Source organism: Rhinatrema bivittatum, chromosome 2 (assembly GCF_901001135.1).
Source record: "Rhinatrema bivittatum chromosome 2, aRhiBiv1.1, whole genome shotgun sequence".
NCBI lineage: Eukaryota > Metazoa > Chordata > Amphibia > Gymnophiona > Rhinatrematidae > Rhinatrema > Rhinatrema bivittatum.
In genome coordinates this window covers 173907223-173928275 of record NC_042616.1, presented here as the reverse complement: position 1 = coordinate 173928275, position 21053 = coordinate 173907223, and the positions used below count along the sequence as shown (strand labels likewise).

At 44.3% G+C, this 21053-nt stretch overlaps 1 long non-coding RNA gene across 1 annotated transcript; it reads left to right on the top strand.

Moving 5' to 3' along the window:
* The first annotated feature begins 723 nt into the window (after window positions 1-723).
* On the top strand, window positions 724-11272 carry LOC115086064. Its single transcript, XR_003855049.1, has 4 exons — window positions 724-792; window positions 2201-2232; window positions 6126-6259; window positions 10951-11272. It is a non-coding gene; the product is annotated as an uncharacterized LOC115086064 (long non-coding RNA).
* The last annotated feature ends 9781 nt before the right edge of the window (window positions 11273-21053 follow it).

Sequence of the window (21053 nt, the reverse complement as noted above, 5' to 3'; positions counted from 1 at the left end):
CATTTTGTCTGTTAAAGTGTGTTCAATATATGCTCTGTATTTTTCTGTGTAATTAAAGAAAACATTTATGGACAAAACAATGATAAAATGTTTCCAGGTTCTTAAGAATAATGCTTTGAAAGCAGTCCCTGCAAACAATGTCTTGGCCCTGCTAGCAAGTAAAAAGTGACCATTTGCTGTACTCTGCTAAATTCTCGTGTATGTTGCAGTACAGAAACTGGATACAGTGTTTGAAAAAAGCAGACCCTGTGGTCCTTATCAGCATAATATTCTACCTTTCTAGGTTTACGCTAAGTGGTGCAGTGCTAATGCACTCTGAATTATGCTAAGGTTTACAATTAGCATAACACTCCAGTTTGAAAGAAATCACAAAATTAGATGGCATTTTTCAGCAAAGAAGAATTGAGTTCAAGCATATAATTATCACTGCTTTCAAAACCAGATAATGATTTAGGGCTATGATGAACATCATCACTTAAATCAGTGTTTCCCAGCTCTCTCCTGGAGGCCCACCAAATCCAGTTAGGTTTTCAGGATTGCTACAATGAATATGAATCAGGCCTGGATTTGTTAATAGGCACACTAGGCCTGTGCCTAGGGTGGCAAAAATAGGGGCGGGGGAGGGCAGCAGGCTGGCTGAAGATTTACTGCCTTCCAGCTGTGCTGAATCTCACTCAGCAGAGAACAGCCCTCCTATTTCTGATCCAGCCCTTCCCTTCCCAGGCAGCATGCAGGGGACAAAATGGGAGGAGAGTAAGTCTGGAGCACAGAGAGCAAGGGGGGAACATTTTGGTAAGATTAGGAGGGGCTGAATGGGGATCATTGGGGGTGAGAAGAGAGGCTGAGGAATGAGAGTGGATCACATGGGGGGGGAGGGGCAGTCTGTGTGTGTGGGTGTGTGAGAGAGAGAGAGAGAAGGGATTGATGCTGGTGTGTGTGTGTGCCAGATTGAGAGGATAGAGAGGAGCTGTAAGGGGGAGCAGGATCAGAGCACAGTAAGGATACCCCCTCCTCTCCTTCCCCTCCCTCACCCACTGCGATTCAGGTTCTCCCTCCCTTGATCTCAGATTCTATCCCTCAGATCCTGGAACCTCCCTTCCTTCCTCTCCCTTCTCTCCAGATCCTGGAGCCCTAACATCTCCTACTCCCTTTCCCTCTTTCCCAATCCCAGAACCTCCCTCCCTCTCCTTTTTCCTCCTATCCCAGATTCCTGATTTTCACCCTTTCCTCAATTTTCCCCATCTCTGGTCCTCCCCATCCCCAGTCCTTTCTATCTCTCCTCCTCCCCATCCCCAGTCCTCTTTGCTTCTCATTCGCCTCCCTCCTACCCAGTCCTTTCACCTTCTCCTTACTCCATAGTTACTCCTCCTCCTTTCCTGTCCCCATCCCTCCCTGGTCCTCTCATCCTCTCCTTCTCTTCTGCCCATCCCTGAGTTCTCCTTCCTGTACTAATACTTAAGGTCTCTTTTCCTCACCCAAAAAAAATCAAACAGACACAAAAATGTTGGAAAATTATTTAATTTTTATAATACGAAAGATGGAAATGTTTGCCAGTGTGCTTCAGAGTTTTCTAGTTTTTGGCACAGAATCTCTGCCTGAGCTGCCGCAGCAAACTGTGGGACTGTGCCTTACACTTCCTGCTCACTCTTACCTGACCTTACCCCGGGGAGAAGCACAACAGCAGCAGCAGTGCCTAGGGGTAGAAAAACTCCTCAGTCCTTCTCTGATGTGAATGAGATAGATTTGCAGATGCTGGCTCTCCAGCATATGCAAATCTGTCTCATGCATATTCATTATCGATATCCAGAAAACCCGACTGGTTAGGTGTGGCTCCAGGAGGGGGCTGGGAATCGCTGACTTAGATAAGTGCTTTTCAACCTTTATGATCCAGATACATTCCTAAACTAATGTGGACCAGTTGGTTGAATGAAGTGGGGGAGGGGCTCTATTGTGGCTGAAGAGCTGGAGGTGGGTCACCCCCCCCCCCCCCCCATAAGCTTCATGCATCTTCCCCAGTCTCAACTCAGTCACTTTGGTGGCAGCAGGTTCTGCAGCAACCTTGGTGCCTGTAAAGCAGCAACCCTGGGTTTAGCCAGCTACAATTATTTTTTAATTAAATCCTTTGGCCTTTCCCTCTTGTGACTAAGAGTTGCCTTGTTTTTAAAATTGACTTGTGGGTTTATTTGGTTTTTTGCCCCAGCCTCAACTTTCAGAACAAGATGGAGAATCTAGGTGAGCCATAATGTTTTTTCCCCATTCGCAGCTCCTTCTCTGCCTTCCTCACTGTTCCCTTTTTTTTTTTTTTTTTTTTTTACAGCTGAACCAGTCATTTCTTCCATTTTCCACCCCCTGAACCACTTTCTCCCTCCCTCCCTCCTCTCCCCTTCTGCTTACCTCAGCATTGCTGCGGACAGTGTGCAGGCAATTACTTTTTAATTTGTGGCACCTATATTCCATCTGAAAAATGAGAGATATTTGGGCAGGCAGAGGGGAAGGATTGCCTGCACATTGCCAGGTTGCTCACCTTCTCCTTCTCTAACACCACTGCTTCTTCTCTGGCTGGCAGGGCTTGGTCTCCCTGCTCACCTCTCCGCTGAATTGCTCTGGTGCCACTTCTTCTTTGGTTGGTGGGATCTGGGCTTTTTTTTTTTTTTTTACTGACAGTTCTCTCCTTTTTTTGCTTTTCAACAGTGGCTCCTCTAGTCTGAACAGTCACTGCTACTCTGCAGACCAGCCATGGACAGCTGCTGGTCTGTGGATTGTTGCTTGAGAAACCCTGACTTAGGTTCTGTACTCAAGTTTTATCATATTGCTGTGTAAAGTGCAATCTTTTGTCACAGCACCATACACAGAGTTATAGTCAAATATCCCCAAACCTCTTAATTGTCCATTTTTATTATTCAATTCCAGCCCTTTTAGCACATAAAGAAGACTATGCGCTTTGCGCCAAATGAGCCTCCTACATCTTAGGTTCTAGCCAGAGCCCCAAATCATCTGCTGAACGCTTCTTAACCTTCAAAATGGGGGTACGACTCAGATGGGTTCGCACAATTGCCCTATAGAGAATAGGACGCACTTTCCTCCTAGCAAGCCCTTCGGCAAAAGCTAAAGCTAGCTCTACCGGTGACTGCTGAGCACCTCAAGCAGTCTAGTATAATTGGGGCTGGGCAGGGATTTCAAACTCTTCTTGAAGCTCCTCAAAGGATCTAACCCTGTCCTCTTCGTACAAATCATTCAAACATTGCAGTTCTGCCTTTCACCATTCTTTTGCCTCGAGGTTATAAGTATGCAGAGTTTTTCCACAGAGGTGAAAATGCCAAGGGGCCCTCTCCAATAGTAGCACAGCAGGAAGAAGATAAACTCGATAGACTGGTAATCCTACTTACATAAGAACATAAGAAAATGTCATACTGGGTCACACCAAGGGTCCATCAAGCCCAGCATCCTGTTTCCAACAGTGGCCAATCCAAGTCACAAGTACCTGGCAATTACCCAATATTCAATAAATCTCAAGCTACTATTGCTTATTAATTAATAGCAGTTTATGGATTTTTCATCTAGGACCTTATCCAAACCTTTTTTAAACCCAGTTACACTAACTGCCGTAACCACATCCTCTGGCAATGAATTCCAGAGCTGAACTATGCGCTGAGTCAGAGCTTTCCAAACTGTGTGTCGGGACACGTTAGTGTGTCGCCTGCAGTGTGCAGGTGTGTCGCGCAAGCCCGGTCAACTCTGATGCGAGTTTGGGCTTTTTTTTTTCTAGAGATTCACTTTTTTTTTTCAGTTTATGGGTTGCTTATTATTGGGTGATTTTTGCTGTCAATCGCGTTTTTTTGGGGGGCTTGGTGGGTGGAACGAGCCCAGCCATCCTTGCATTGGCTGCTGCCGCCGATGAGGCCTGGCCATGAGGAGTACTGACTGCAAGCAGCAGTGTCTGGTGATCATGGAAGGGAGTGAAGCACTTAACTGGCAACAATCAAAAAGAAGAGGTACATGAGTGTGGGGGCCAGACATGTGCTGGGGGGAGAGAGATGAGTGAGTGGGGGGCAAACGTGCTGGGGGGACAGACATGTGCTTGAGGGGGAGAGATATGAGTGTGTGGGGGCCAGACATGTGCTGGGGGGAGGAGAGAGATGAGGGTGTGGGGGACAGACAATTTGTTTTATTATTGTTTCTCATAAATTATAACAATAACATGAATCTTGGAATATATATTTTTAATATAAATTTAAGGTTTTCATGAGAGAGGTTGTGTCGTGAAACATTTTATTTATGTATATATTTAAGGAAACATACATAAATTGTCGAAATATGTTTCGTTCGTTTAACCTTTAACCTCTGGTTTACTAGTAGACTGAATTACCGTGTCGTGAAATTATGTTTGTCTAAAAAGTGTGTCACCAACATGAAAAGTTTGGAAAGCTCTGCGCTGAGTGTTACGAAGGCCGGCTACGAATCCCGTGGCCTGCTCTCCTCACCCCTCCGCCGCGGCCCGGCGATCCCCTGCCGCTGCACGGCAGGAACGCCGCTGCCATTCACCTCTGGGCCTTCACACTTGTTTCCTCTGCTGCCAAGCCCCGTTCCGGCCAGGGACTCCCCTAGCATGTGCGCGCCTCTCCCCGAGGTTTAAAGGGGCCGCGACGCGCTAGGGCTGCTGGGCCCCCCTTGATGACGTCAGCTCTATAGACCTATATAAGGCAAGCTCTGACTGCCAGAGCTTGCCTTTGCAACTTGTCCCCTTCTTGGCTTGCCCCCTTGGCTTGCCCCCTTCTTGGCTTTCCGCTATTGTGCCTTTTCGATATTGCCTGTACGCCGCTGGAACTTGACCTCTGCTTGCCTAATGACTTTGTCTGACCGCTGCCAGAACCTGACCTCTGCTTGTCTAACAACTTCATCTGACTTCGGCCTACCTGTGACCTTGTCTGACCTCCGGTATCTGACCTCTGCCTTGTTGACCATCCCACGGACAGATCTCTGGACTCTGACCTTTGCCTGTCTGACTTTGTCCCTAGATTCTGACTGGCTCCTTACCTTGTCATCACCTACACTGTTCTGGTCCTCCTTGCTCCATCGGACCTCCAGCCTCGAACCCGATCGTGCTCTCCCTGTGTCTATGGGCACGCCGGACTTCTACTCTCCCAGGAGACCCTGTGAGGCCTACCTAAGTCCAAGCGGCCCAGGTCCCTACGGTCTCCTCCTGGGGGGGACCTCGAGCTTCCAGTGGTAAAGCTCATCCGAGCCTCTGTCTCCTCCAGTGCTCTTCTGTTCCCTATCAGGATGTGTCTCTCCACTGCCCCAGGACAAGGGTCCACCTCTGAGCGCAACACTGAGTGAAAAAGAATTTTCTTTGATTTGTTTTAAATGAGCTGTTTGCTAACTTCATGGAGTATCCCCTATTCCTATTATCTGAGAGAGTAAATAGCTAATTTACATTAACCTGTTCAAGGCCTTTCATAATTTGGTAGACCTCTTTCATAACCTAAGCTGTTTATTTTTCCCCCAGGAAAGAAAAATAAGACATTTTAAAAAATTCTCTTACCCCTCCACCTGTTGTACATTTTTTTGTTTTGTTTTGTTCTAACCCTTCTACAATGATCCCAGCCTCATTCTCCCACCCGGTTTGTTTCTTGGTTTCACCTGGATGTTTTGGCCCCAGTACTAGATAGGCAAAAGGGAAAGGCGGAGAATTGAAGAGAAAACACCAATTCTGGAGCTCAAAATAGGATGTAATACTTCCCTCATTGACTTTAATGGCAAATGAAAAAAATGAATAGAACATGAAAACAATTTTTTTTTTATTTTGAAATGAATGAAATCAATTTAGGTCCTCAAATACAAATAGAAAAAAATGAAACGGTTTTTTTCCTTCTGCACATTCCTAATCTGCTGCTCCCTTTTTCTAGAAGTCTTTCTCTACTACCACTGATTTATATTGCTGTAGCAGTCTTCAGTGGATCTTATTTCATGCCTTCTTCTGAAATTAATTTTAGCATTCCCTTTTTTTTTTTAGCACTTCTTTTGATGGGTCACATCTTTTGTTATGAGCACTTGGTCCACATTTTTTTTTCTTGCATGGTTAAAAAATTTGCTTAATTGGAATGAGTTCATTATTTTCTTACAAGGGTAAAAAAATAGAGCTGCAGCAGCAGAAATCTTCTGATGCAGAAACTACCAGCTAACTGGAATGCTGGGCTACCATATGTCTCAGTAACTGCAGTAACATGGAAAAGTTGAATATGCACGTGGAAGAGCAAAGGTAACATGAACAGGGCAAATATTTTTAACTGACCCCCTTTAATTAGGATTTGATTTGATAGTGTTTTGGTTTTTTTTTTTTTTAAATCAAGTTGCACTCTGAGGCCATCACAAGGCATCATTCTGAGAAGATTAACTATATTTAAATGAGTTTTTACCAGTATTCCTCAGTCTATTTTCTACCTACTATTCTTCTAGAACAAACAACCTAATTGGATCTCTGTAAAAGTACTGTACCTCGTAATACTGTAAATGAGAAAAGGTTTGAGTTTTTAGTTCAATTCAGTTGAATTTTAAAATTTGAGAAGTCAAATATATTATATATATGTGTGTGAAAGTGTTATTATATTTTATAAAAATCAAAGCCATTTATATTTTGAATTTAAAGAAAATAAACATTATTTCTACTTCCTTGTGTTTAGAAGAAAAACTTCCAAACTGAAATCCAGGGGTCAGCCCTACTGTGTACTGAACTTTGTAATGCCTAATAGAGATGTCTGCACTATTTTTCGCTTTAGTTTTGTTGCTGCTGTTGTTGTTGTTTTTTCAGAGATTTTTGTTCATTTTTCATTTTCAGGGGTTTTATTGTTTTATTTTTCATGTTTTTTTTTCATTTTTGGGAAATAGTGACAAATAATGTATGGAATTTGCTAATAATAATACATATTCTTTATATTTAGGGGTAAATTTTCAAAACCTTATGTGTGTAAATCCCAGGGAAGCATGTAAGTCCCGGGACCTCAGGAAAGGGGCTGGGAGGGGACAGGAGGGGGGCGGGGCGGGGTGTGGCTAGAGGTGCCCGGCACAGCGGCCATTTGCAGGAGCAAATGGTAAGATAAGGATTTGGGGGCTTTAGGATAGGGCTAGGGGATAAGAAGGTTAGTATAGGGGGTAGGGAATTGCGGAAGGCCGCGAGTGTCGGCGCATGCAGGTTGCACAAATGTGCACCCCCTTGCGTGTGCCAATCCCCGATTTTATAACATGTGCACACCGTCGCGCCCCACACACACACACACAGCCCACACACATGGACACACGTGTCCATGTGTGTGGGCTGGGTAGCACGGCGCACATGGACACGCGTGAGCAAGTTTTTAAAATCTACCCCATAGTGCACACTATTTACTAATAGTGTCTACCATTTCCTGAAAACTAAAAATTGGCAAAATTTTTCATTTTTTTAGTTTGTTAAACAAAACGTGCATTTGTCATGTTTTACACTTTCATTCCAAACAGATGCACATCCCTGAAGAACTCTTTAGCACTTCAGAATGTTGATTCCTTAAATCTTCTTCCAACCTGGATTGTTATTCCACCATCTGTTAGCTAACATCAGCTTTTAGGCAGTGTGGAAAAATTTCTACTTCTTCCTCCTCTGTTTTGCTCCTTCTGCTGATACAGATTCCAGATTATCCAAACATTTATAGCACTCCTTGCTGCCCATTACACTACCACCAGTAGCATTTTCTAACATGACCACTACATCTAAACACTATTTGGCTGACGCAATATCAGCACGTGGAAAACGGGCGCTCATGATTGGGCACCCACTCTCCTATCATGCGCCGATGCAGTTCTCTGGGGCACCCAATGTTATATTTAAATGGGCTGCCAAGGTAAAGACCTAAGGATACCGGGCGCCACTAGCTCCTCGGAAGCGGCAGATGAGAGGTGCGCCCCTAGCTCCTCGTCGGCAGTGGGCACAGAGGAGAGGTGCGCCCCTAGCTCCTCCTTGGCAGCGGGCTCAGAGGAGAGGTGACTGTCAGTGGGTTAGGAAAACGGATGTTCAATTTTATGAGCGTCCGTTTTCTTAACATGACTGCCGGCACACTTTTTGCCACGATATTAAGTCGGAGGAACTACAGAAAAGCAGTATTTTCTGCTTTTCTGTAATCTTTTTGCGCTCATCAAGAATTAACGCCTCCTCTAGGGGAAGCATTCATTTTTTAGGTTAAAAAATGCATGTCAGATGCACTTTTTTTTTTTCTTTGGCATTGGGGGGAAATAGCTAATAGCCTCATCAAGATGGATTGACATGTGATGAGTGACATTAGCTATGTGCTTGGTTGGATGTGTGTTTTGGACGTGCTAACACTCGTTTTGCATTGCGGGTTATGGATGCGCATCCAAAACGTGTGTCCAGTCATGTGTTGAGCCATGCACTGTGGCCAGTGCATGGTATTGCATCAGCCTGCATGAGGATACTCTCAGCCACATACTCTCTCCAAATACAGTCACATACTCTACGACACGTAAATATAGGAAAAAAAAGCATCGTGAGAAACACTGAGTGCGAAACAAAACAGATAGACACATTGACAGAACAAATGATGGGCACTTGACAGAAACAGTGGAAAGATAAAAAAGCAATTGTTCACCTGACAAGCACTCCAAACACTCTTACTAGAACTCCCACCAATCTCCAATGTACAGAACGGACTACCACACCAAGCATCAGCTCCTGAAAGACAAGTGGCTCTTGAATTTGGCACCTTAAATAGCAGGTGCAAAAGTGTTCATGCAAATTTAATTATGTATACACACACTCTACAAAATACTGAAATATGTGTATACTTTCAAACCATCCTTTTTGTAAATACCCACTTTTCTGCATGACAGCACCAGTATACGTATACTCCTGTTCTGAAAAGTAGCTTTATGTTTGTACCGGCTAATTGTGCACATACATGTATATTTTACATGCAAAATTCCCATGTAGCTCTTAAATTTAACCCTTTAGACTAGTGATGGCAAACTCCAGTCCTTGAGTTCCAAAATCAGGCCAGGAATTCAGGATATCCACAATGAATATGTATGAGATAGATTTGCATACAATGGAGGCAATGCATGGAGTAACTGGGGGAGTTAAGGCTGAAGAGCCAGGAGGATCTCAATGACTACAGATGGACTAATTGGTAAAACTGGTAATTTTATTGCTGCTCAAATGTTAGAAAATCTCCTTTCTTATACAAGTAAAACCTGACTTACAGGAGTAATTGCATGTATGATATGCTGGTAAAATCTCCATATGCATATTTGAAAAGTTAATCACAAATTAATGAAGCAACTACCTCTCCTAAATCTAACACGTAACAAAGGAGAGAGGAGAATAAACTCACTCAATACATCTAACAAACAATCTTATTACGAAAGCTGTTTTACTCAAAGTGACTAACTAAACAAATGACAATATCATACGGTATTTATGCTCAAATGATGTAATCTGCAGCCTCTCACCGCGCAATGGGTCGCAGGCTGTTATCAGCTCACAGAGCTTGGTTTTTGTAATCATTTACCGTCATTTGTCCACCCTCCAAATACCTTTATTTAAACCATTTCCTTAACAAACTTATCAAAAGAATTTTTTAATATTGAATTTTACTTGGAACAGAACGTTCTTCTAAATGTCAAGTCCAAAAATAGAATACTTAGCCGTCAGTGTTTTTCAGACCAGCCACTCCGGGCTTTGCTGTTAAATTTTAACCAACCCAACATGAATCACGTTTCAACTGAAGTATCAGTCTTCTTCAGGGGAGATATGAACTTTCAATTCAGGCCAATATATTCTGTGTACCCTAAAAGTTAAAAATTAAACACACAAGTTAAAAAATATATACTCAAAGCAGACCTCACAGCCATATCTCATAAAGTGAAACATAGTGCAACCTATTATCCCAATAATAAAGAATACAAAACTAAATATTCCACTTACCCGGACCGAGTTTAAAGGTCTCTTTATTGGGATTCAAAAATGGCGCGTCAGCATCTCAGATGTTCTACGCTAACGCTCTCACTCTATATTTAAGCACATCCCACTTGTACTAACCACCGGAAATCCGGAACGTATAACCTAACATAACTGAACTCCAATTCCCACAGTTCTGTTCTCTAAAAGCGCCAAAGCTTTTAAAACACTGACCAATCGATGTCTTTGTTCAATCCATATGGATCCACCATGTTAAAGAAATAAATCCACTTTTGTTCTCTTTGAAGTAAATAACCATCAAAGTCACCTCCACGGTTCTTAGGTAGAGGTTTTTCTATCACGGCAAATCGCAAATCATCGAATGTATGAGTGTTAGCAAGACAATGTTGTACTACCGGCGCTTCAATCTTGCCGCGTGTGATGGCACTCCTGTGCTCAATCATGCGGATCTTCAAACAACGTTTTGTTTTGCCAATGTATAAACAGTGCCCATGCCCCCGTTTATACATTTGCCGTGATAGAAAAACCTCTACCTAAGAACCGTGGAGGTGACTTTGATGGTTATTTACTTCAAAGAGAACAAAAGTGGATTTATTTCTTTAACATGGTGGATCCATATGGATTGAACAAAGACATCGATTGGTCAGTGTTTTAAAAGCTTTGGCGCTTTTAGAGAACAGAACTGTGGGAATTGGAGTTCAGTTATGTTAGGTTATACGTTCCGGATTTCCGGTGGTTAGTACAAGTGGGATGTGCTTAAATATAGAGTGAGAGCGTTAGCGTAGAACATCTGAGACGCTGACGCGCCATTTTTGAATCCCAATAAAGAGACCTTTAAACTCGGTCCGGGTAAGTGGAATATTTAGTTTTGTATTCTTTATTATTGGGATAATAGGTTGCACTATGTTTCACTTTATGAGATATGGCTGTGAGGTCTGCTTTGAGTATATATTTTTTAACTTGTGTGTTTAATTTTTAACTTTTAGGGTACACAGAATATATTGGCCTGAATTGAAAGTTCATATCTCCCCTGAAGAAGACTGATACTTCAGTTGAAACGTGATTCATGTTGGGTTGGTTAAAATTTAACAGCAAAGCCCGGAGTGGCTGGTCTGAAAAACACTGACGGCTAAGTATTCTATTTTTGGACTTGACATTTAGAAGAACGTTCTGTTCCAAGTAAAATTCAATATTAAAAAATTCTTTTGATAAGTTTGTTAAGGAAATGGTTTAAATAAAGGTATTTGGAGGGTGGACAAATGACGGTAAATGATTACAAAAACCAAGCTCTGTGAGCTGATAACAGCCTGCGACCCATTGCGCGGTGAGAGGCTGCAGATTACATCATTTGAGCATAAATACCGTATGATATTGTCATTTGTTTAGTTAGTCACTTTGAGTAAAACAGCTTTCGTAATAAGATTGTTTGTTAGATGTATTGAGTGAGTTTATTCTCCTCTCTCCTTTGTTACGTATTTGAAAAGTTAGACATAAATTATGCGAGTTTAGCAATTGCTTGCCACTTGGCTGGAAAAGTTGCAACTTATCCAGCTATATAGCAGCAAAGCCGCTAATTAGAAGATTAAGTCTTAACAGTGCTGCTTATCCAAATAAATCAGATTGCCAGACAAGTCTCAAATACAGCTTCTTATCCAGATAAAACAGATAGCCGGATAGGTCTCAGATAGGGGTGTGGAAAACTAAAAAATTAATTTTTGTTTTTTGAATCGTTTTCAGGAAGTTTTTCTCACACAAATTTCGGTTCATGGAATATTTGAGTCATTTCATTCATGTGAAAAAAATGAATCAAACATAAAAAAAAACTCAAATGAAGAAAAAATGAAAACAGGACCTTTCCGGTTCCCCTATCCATCCCTCCCACCCACCTAAAAAAATACTGGGGCCAGGTTCTCTCCTGGCCCCCACTTACCCAGTCCAGTGGGGATCCCACAGCGAGGCCTGATGACATGACCAAAGTCTAGGCCCAGGCTGAAGCACTGGTCCTGCGTAGGCTGAGGCTGCATGTAGGTTGCCTCAGCCTATGCAAGGCACCAGAACCCAGGCCCAATACTGTGACCCAGCCTGCATACTGGATCCCGATACCAGGGCCTCAGCCCAGACCCAAGCCTGTGATGAAACCAAGCCTGGAAGCTGGGTCCTGATTCTTAGTCCTCGACCTAAGCTGGAGGCTGAGACCAAGCCCAACGCCATGGCCTGGCCTGTAGGCCATGTCCAAAGCCGAGGCCATGGACTGGATCTAGACCTGAGCTGAGGCTAGCCTAGAGGCTGGGTACCGATGCCTGGGCCTCAGCCTAGTCTGGAGCACAGGCCCAGGCCCAATGCTGCATTCGACCTGGAGGCTGTTCCAATGCCAGGATAACAGCCCAATCTTAGGCCTGATGCCACAGCCCTGCCTGAAAGCTAGGTCCCGATGCCAGGTCCTCAGTCCAGACCCACACTGACACATTTACCCCAGCAGTCAGCATCATACAATGCTGTAAATCAAAATGGCGCCATGCTCTGGGATGAATGAGCCAGAGTTAATTAAATCTGCACCACCACAGTAGATGGCATCAGTTGGCAACAGAAGAGCTGAAGAAAGACAAGGTGTTCCATGGCCTGGGCCTGACCCTGGCTAAGGCCCAGGCCGTGGGATGCGGCTTCTGGGATGGGCCATGGCATTGAGACTGGGCCCATGCTCCAGTCTAGGCTGAGGGAGAGACTTTGGCTTTGCATAGGCCAAGGTCATATCAACTTACTACGGCCTCAGCATACAGAAGGCCATGGCTTCAGCCTGAGCCTAGGCTGAGGCCCATGCATCAGGACCTGACCTCTGGGTTGTGCTTAGCATTAGGACCCAGCAGCCGGGCCAGGACATGGCATCGGGCCCAGTCCCAGGCTTGGGTCGAGGCCCAGGCCTCGGGACATGGCCTTTGTTGGATACCTAATGGATCAGGTAAATTAATTTTAATTTCTCTAGGGTCTAGGCCAAGACCCCTGCTAGGCCTAGGCCTGATACAATAATTTAATATGAATGCAAGGAATAAGGTTTGTTTTATTTGGGGGGCCTCCAATTTGTTTGGTCCCCTCAAATGAAATGAATTGGCTTTATTTGCCATGTTTTGCACATTCATTTTAATCAAATACACATCCCTAGTCTCAAATAGAGCTACTTATATGGATAAAACAGTTATACAGATAAGTCTCAAATAGAGCTATTTATCTAGATAAGTAACACTTTTTAAGACTATTGTGGCTAAATAAAGAATAAGTACCTTCAACTTATTGATGTAAGCCCTGGTTCACCTTCGCTCGCGGCAGTGAGCAGCCGCCTCCGACCCCGAGCACCTGTAGCTTCCTCTGTCGCTTCTGACTCCTCCACGGTTACTCCCTATGCCCGGCGGGCCTCCCCGCATGGGCCACAGAGAGACGCCGCTGTCCTGATTCCTCTGAGCCCTGGCTTAGGCGCGTGTGCAACTCTCACACTCTTAAAGGGGCCGCGGCAGGAAAGTAGTCCGCGGCCCTGGATGTTGACATCACTGGGCCTCTGTATATAAGGCAGGGCCCAGCCAGTTGTTCCCTGCCTTGGCAACAGGTCTCCATGGTTGCTCGTATGCTTGTTGCTCATCGTTCCTTGTTCCCGCTCCTGTCTTTGTTCCTGGGTCCTGCTCCTGTTTGCTTCTTCATATTCTCCTTGTTCTCTTGGACTGATCCTCTGGCTTTGACCCCTGCTTCATTGGACTATGCTTGGACTCAGGGGCGGATTGGCCTATTGGGGGATCAGGCATCCCCCGGTGGGCCAGTGGTGCTAGTCACGTGGTCTGCTGAGCGCGGCCATGACAGAGCCACACTTGGCAGACCACGTGGTATCTCCTGGGCCGGCCTGGGCAGCGAATCCCCGGGCCGGTCTTCATCGGGAATCCACCGCTGCTTGGACTGATCTTCTGGCTCTGACCCTTGCTCTGCTTCCTGCTACCTTGCCTGCTTGCCGCCTGCCCTGACTCCAGCTTACCTTGATCTTCTCTTCAGTATCCTATGGACTTGGCCTCAGGCTTCAGCCTATTATTACCTGGACGCCTCCTGTCCTACTCTCTTCCTGTCGGTGTCCGGGTCTTTGGAACCCTGCCTTGTTCGGACCATTTTCCGTCCTCTGATTCCTCTGCTGGTCCCTGGGAGTCATCATGCAGAGTCATCATACATAGTCATCATACAGAGGCCCGCCTAAGACCAGCCGGCCCCAGCACACAAGGGCTCAACATGTGGGGAATGAGGGCTGGTATTGGCGAAGCTCCAGTCGGCCTCCGTCTCCTAGCCTGCTCCGCCTCCCAATGGTGGGGACCCATAGGGCTTGCCCTGCGGGTAGCGTCAACCCCACCTCTATGTCCTAGGCTTTCTCCCCAACAACATAATTTATATTTTGATGTGTTTATGGTTTTTATGTTCAATTTCTTAATTTGCATCTTATTTTATTATCTTAATTTTAATATTACATTATGCTATTATGTGATCTTCTGAATGCTTTATCAGTAATCGATTGCCACAACATAGTTTTCCATTTGATATACCTTACCTTCAGCATTTTGGAATGGCAAGTTATAATCCTATAAAAAGATTTTTAAAATATCCCCGCATTTCCTCTCTCCTTCTCCTTGCTTCAATAATAAAGTAAATCTCTACCACTTATTTCCACCCTGCTATCACCCAGTTGAAAACTAAAGACATAGCCAATCCCTAATCCAACATAAACTCAACCACCTGTTGCTTTGATTCCCCCTCCCACACATGATTAAAACTAAAGTTACTTTCCCACGCCAATACCTCTCCCACCCCCATCTACATAAACATCTACCTTTAATCCCGATCCAAATAACTTAACCTCTCCACCCCAAAATTCCTTCTCTTTTTTGCCTCGCCCATCTCACCAGGATCTTCCAAAAATGCCAGTGCTAAGCTAGCCGAAGGATACAGACATGTTCTTACCTCTTACCAGTTAGGCACCCAGCATTGATCAGGCACCACCTAAAAGGACCTTCAAACTTTGACTCATGGTCAGATTAGATAGACCTTACACCCCTTATCTGCCATCATAGTTTCTTTTTCTATGCTTCAGCAGTTCTTGTTGGCATTTACTGATCAATAAGCAAAAACTCCCAATTTTCATTTGAACAGTGGCTAGTGACTATAACACAAATGGCATTTGAAAGCTTTTCTTTTTTTAAATAGTTTGGCCATCATGAAATGACTCTGAGAGGTGAAATGTATTTAATGTATTATTCATGTAATACCAGTCTTTCCTTAATATAAATGACTGCACAGTGCATACTGCTTTTCTTGCTCTGTCACTCTTTAAAAGCATGTCATTTCTGGACTGTTTTGCTTAGTAATGCAAGTGTTTTCCAGTTAATGACCAGCCTCCATTATCTTTCAGTTGATAATGACCTTTTTTTCTTTTGCTGTCCCTGTTTATTGCTGATTTATGCTGATTATATATTTGCTGAGTACAAACCTGGCAAAGTTTTTATTGAAGCAGCAAATTATAAACCACCAGATGTCAGCAAAGAAAAACTTTTTTTTATGAAATGAAGCAAAGCTCATATGCCATGCTTTTTCATCTCCTCTATGCAAATGGTATGACAGTTCTTTCTTTAGGAATCACTTCTCAGTCTGTTTGGGCTCAAAGGATGGCTATTGCTGGGCATTCAAGTTTTTCTAAATGGAAATCATTATACAAAAAAGGGCTTTTTAAGAGATATTCATGATGTCCCAAAAATATTTGGCACTGCTTGGAAGAAAATATGGGGCACACACAAAGCAAAATAATCATAGATATGCAATTAATGCTTGCAAGAATTTATAGACCCACATAACAGTTTTAACACATCTCCTAGTGTATTCAGTCTTAGGGATGTGCATTTGTTTTACCCAAATGGGTAATAAAAACATAACAGATGGATCAATTTTCAGTTTATTGCAAATAAACCAAACCAAAAATTGACTCCTCTGAAAATGTTCAGGTATTTCATTTTGGGCTTCCATTTTGAAAAAAAAATGGCTACACAGACCAAGCCAAAGTTCCACACCCTGCACCCTTGAATAAAAGCCTTCCCTCTCCCTGGGGTCTAGGATACCCCTCCAACCTGGTATAAAAATTCCTGTGTCTAGAGCCCATCCGACCCCCAACATCTGACACCCCCCTCCCCATATGGCTTACCATAGTATCCCTGGGGTCTAGTGGAGACAGGAACAGCTCCCACTGTGCCATTTTTCAAAATGGTGTCAGCTGACATTGTACACTACTTTGATCTCGTGCAGCAGGTCAAAGTAGTGTATGATGTCGTCTGGCACCAGCAGACTTCAGGCGCTGCCTCACCCCTACCTTGTGATGGGTGAGGGAGTGCCTGGTTTCAGCTGATGTCATACTCTATTTTGACCTACGGCAAGGGGTCAAAATAGCATATGATGTGAGCTGGTACCATTTTGAAAAATGGCATGTGTGTGTGGCGTGAACTGCTCCTGCTCCTATTAGACCCCAAGGATACTCTCATAAGTCGGTAGGGGATTATGGAAGTAGGGTGGGGGGCACTAGACCTCAGGGAATTTTTGTACTTGGTTGGTGAGGATGGGGACAGTAGACTCCAGGGACGTTTTCTACCTGGGAGTGTGGGTGAGAGGGCTTTGCTTGGGCCATGCAGCCCCTTTAGAAAATGGGTAAATAATATGCTTATTTGATAATAGGGCATACTATTAGCATATAGGTGTACTATTTACCAAAAGCAAATTAAATGAACCTTAATTAATCAGGTCCCCCAGCCCCTGCCAAAAATGAACTGAATGAAGCAAACCAAAAATTTAAGGTATGAACATCCTGATTCAATCCCCAAATGTTTTTATGTCTTCCCAGGGCAGGCGAACCTCTGGAATGTCCTTAGTCACAACCACATAGCTCTCATTCTGGTCCATTTTCTTTTCTACCCAAGTTAATAACAGAAAATCTAGCTGAGACAAGCTGGTTCATTTACTTTATCATATACCATGACAGGGAAAAGCAACAATACTATCTGGCTGCAGTTTCTTATTGAAAAAGCAGCTTTGCAGAGCACCAGATGCAGATGGTAGTTCTTTTAAGCAGACCCTTGCTTGACCAGACTGTATATACTATACAATCTGCCTGAAATTCCTGTTTCACTGGCTAGTAGGGCTTAGGGGCTCACTTGAAAGTGCTGGGGCCAAGTTTTGACTCATGCACCTAAGTTATTACCTGATAAACAGGCCGATACAGTAAGGAGCGGTAGGAAGAGGTGCGTTAGTGCCGGGCACACCCGCGTTTGCTGCTCGCACAGTTCGGATTACCTACCGCTCGATGCTGTATTTAAATAGCAGGCAAATGCAAGCCGCGTCCATGAAGCATTAGGCCCGTGCAATCCATTTTACTGTATAGAGTGCTATACAGCGCCTATACAGTATCCTGGGTGTGCTGGTACCTGTCATTTCAAATGTCATTTCAAATGACGTTTGAAATGACAGGTACCAGGGGGGATTGCGAGTCCTCTCGGCCCCCCTCCCGAAGCAAGGCGCAGGGCGAAAATTAAAACAAAAGTGAATAAAGTGAATAAAGTGTAATAAAAGTAAACTTACTGCATGTGAATTTTCTTTGAAGAGTCCTCTCTCTCTCCCCTCCTCCCGAGGCACGCACTGCGGCTCCCCTGCCTCCTGGGGGCAGCCAGCGGCGAAAGCGGCTTCCAGCAGCCTCCGCCGGCAAAGGTGAATGAATGTGCGCCTGTGCGTGCAATTTGGGCGCTCAAGGCGTGACGTCACGACGTTTGGCGTCACGGCGTGTGACATCGGCGTTCACTAATGCACTGCCTTGCATTCACCTTCACCGGCGGGGGCTGCTGGAAGCCACTTTGGCTCCCCTGCCCCCGCCGGTGAAGGTGAATGAATGCAATTTGGGCGCTCAAGGCAGTGCATTAGTGAACGCCGACGTCACACGCCGTGATGTCAAACGTCGTGACGTCACGCCTTGAGCGCCCAAATTGCACGCACAGGCGTACACAGGCTTGCATTCATTCACCGCCGGCGGGGGCTGCTGGAAGCCACTTTCGCCGCCGGCTCCCTCCGCCTGGATGAAAGCACGCCTGCCGGCGAAGGTGAGTGAATGAATGCACGCTTGCCGGCTCCCGCCTGGATGAATGCACGCCCGTCGGCGCGTACGGGTGTGCATTCATTCACTCACCTTCGCTGGCGGGCGTGCATTCATCCAGGCGTACGGGCGTCCATTCATCCACCTTCACCGGCGGGGGCTGCTGAAGCCGCTTTCGCCGCCGGCTGCCCCCGGGAGGCAGGGGAGCCACAGTGCGCGCCTCGGTAGGAGGGGAGAGAGGGCTGTTCAAAGAAAATTCACATGCAGTAAGTTTACTTTTATTACACTTTATTTACTTTTGTTTTAATGACATGTCGAGCCGATTTTCGCACTGCGCCTTGCTTCGGGAGGGGGGGATTTTGACCGGAGCCTGCCTATTGCTGTCACACCACACTAACGCCAGGGTAAGGGTCCCGGGGGGTGAGGGGGTCGTTTGCCCATGAAATTTTGTCTCTCTGACCTGACGCTCCACACTGACGCAGGGGTAAGGGTAGGCAGTAAGTTAGCAGGTTAAACGCGCGGCAAAACTGCAGGTTAAAAAGGCGATAGTCAGGGCACACATTACTGTATGGGAGGGAATAGCTAATCCGATCGTTTACATCTCATATACATGCTGCGGGCGGAAAGGGTTACCCGTTGATTTAAAGAAGCGGTAAGGATGAGTTAAAAGGGATAGTGAATCGCGGGGTGGACTTACGCGGCCAAATTGTGAGTTAGAAGTGGGTTAGAAGCAGGGTAACCGCGGCCGCGCTTTACTGTATCGGCCTGAAAGGGAGATGTTAGTCTTTCAAGACCTTTAGGCTGTTAGGAGGTTGTCTTATGCCTTCAAGTAAGAATAAAACACTATCACATAAACCGGTGTTCAAAAATAAATCCTTTACCGAATAACTGGTGCAGATGAATAAAATCAGTAGGTGGAGATTGAAGAATAATGTAATCCATGGAACAAAAACAAAAGAGAGTACACAGCCCAAAATAGAATAGCTCCCAAATCAGTCAATCTGTAGCGCACTTCTCACTAGCTATGAGGTACTCTTTGGAGAATGAGATCCTCCTAGGATTCTCCCCTTCTGGTACCTGCTTCAAGTGTACAGATCTTGGTAGTCCTTTAACTTGAACTGGAGCACATGTCTGAACAGATTACCTTCTCCTGACTCCTTCCAAGCAGCACTCTGAAAGTACATCGCCTGGTCTGGTAGTCCTTATTCTGACTCCAACCCGAAATCCACTCTGCAAATGTTACCTGTAAATTTTCAGTGAAATGCGAGAAGTATAGGACTAACTCCTCTTTCACTACTTTTCACCTCTTTTGGATCTCTCAATCTCAGGATCCTTCTTGGACCACAAGAAAATCTCCCTACCTTTTGGAAGGCCTGAGGGCTCTGACCTTGAGCCTCAGCCACCTTCCCAGGATGGAAGACTGAACAAAACAACATAAACCAAAGGGGGCTCATGACTTTTGTGAAACACACACTCCTTTAGAAGACATCTCCCATTGGAGAGTGTCAGGAAACGCTATACAATCCCACTCTATCACAGCATACATTCAGCGTCTATGAAGATTCTAGTGCATCGGCCTTTTCCATGTCATTAGTGTGGGGATGGTAGATGTAGCAGAAATGGACCATTATTTGCTGCACTTTCCATTGCCTCTACCCTTGCTGCCCTACTATTTTGAGATATTAGCTTATGAAAGCAATGCATTGTTGAATGTTTTGAGTAGGAAAGGTATGCTTGTCATCTGCATTACCAGTGTTATACCTATATTGGTATAGCACTATATCAATTAAGGATAAACATGGAAACATGACAGCAGAAAAAGACCATATGGCCATTGCAGTCTGCCCATCCATCCAATTAATTTAGCATTAGTTCCTTAGAGATCCCCTGTATTTATCCCATACTTTCTTGAATTTGGATACTGTTTTTGTCTCCACCACCACCACTGAGAGGCTATTCCACACATCCCCACACACTCTGTATAGAAATATTTCATAAGACTACTCCTGAATCTACCCCCTTTCACCCTCATCTCATGACCTCTCATTCCAGAGCCTCCTTTCCATTGAAAAAGGCTCACCTCCTGTGCATGGAAACCTTTGAGATATTTGAATGTCTGAAACATATCTCCCCTGTCTCGCCTTTCCTCTGGGATACAAATGTTTAGATCTTTAAGTCTATCCCCATTTGCTTTTGAACAAATACCACTGACCATTTTAGTAGCCCCCCTCTGGACCAACTCCGTCCAGTTTATATCCTTTTGAAGGTGCAGTCTCCAGAATTGTACAATGTATTCCAAATGAGGTCTCACCAGAGACCTATACAGCTAAGGAAAAAAAATGTTTGAGGATGGATACCTTTGTTTTTAAAGATTGCATGTTTATTCTCTAAACATTTCAAAGACATTTCTATGTTTTCCTTCATTCTAAGATAAGCTGTTCTATGTATGTCTTGCTGCTACTCCTTCCCCCACCCCCTTGTTTCTTATAAACCAGGAGAGTGTACGTTTTTAAGATCATTTTTAAATGAGACTGAGTGGTGATTAAAATGTGGGCAAGCATTTTATGGTTTCTGGCACATATTCCACACTGATGCCACATTAGGAGTAAGCACCATGCACTTCCTCTGCCCTATTCCAGATGTTGCAAGCAGTTTGATTTTGTAGGTCAAAAAAGGAATAATGTATCTTATGCATACTGCAGTGAATCAGAAAATGTACTGGGAACTCTGCATAGAGTAAGATATTCAAATTGAAATGCTTGAAGCTTGTTGATAATTTTTTTAGACATATGATACCATTAATTTTATTGACCCAAGGTGGCAAATACATTTTTTGCCAGCATTTTTTTAAACGTCTTAGCAGGGATGAATTATTCCTGAATGATTGTATTGGTCTGAGAGATCCTTATCATTAACTATTTAGTATACCCATAAGAACATAAGAAATTG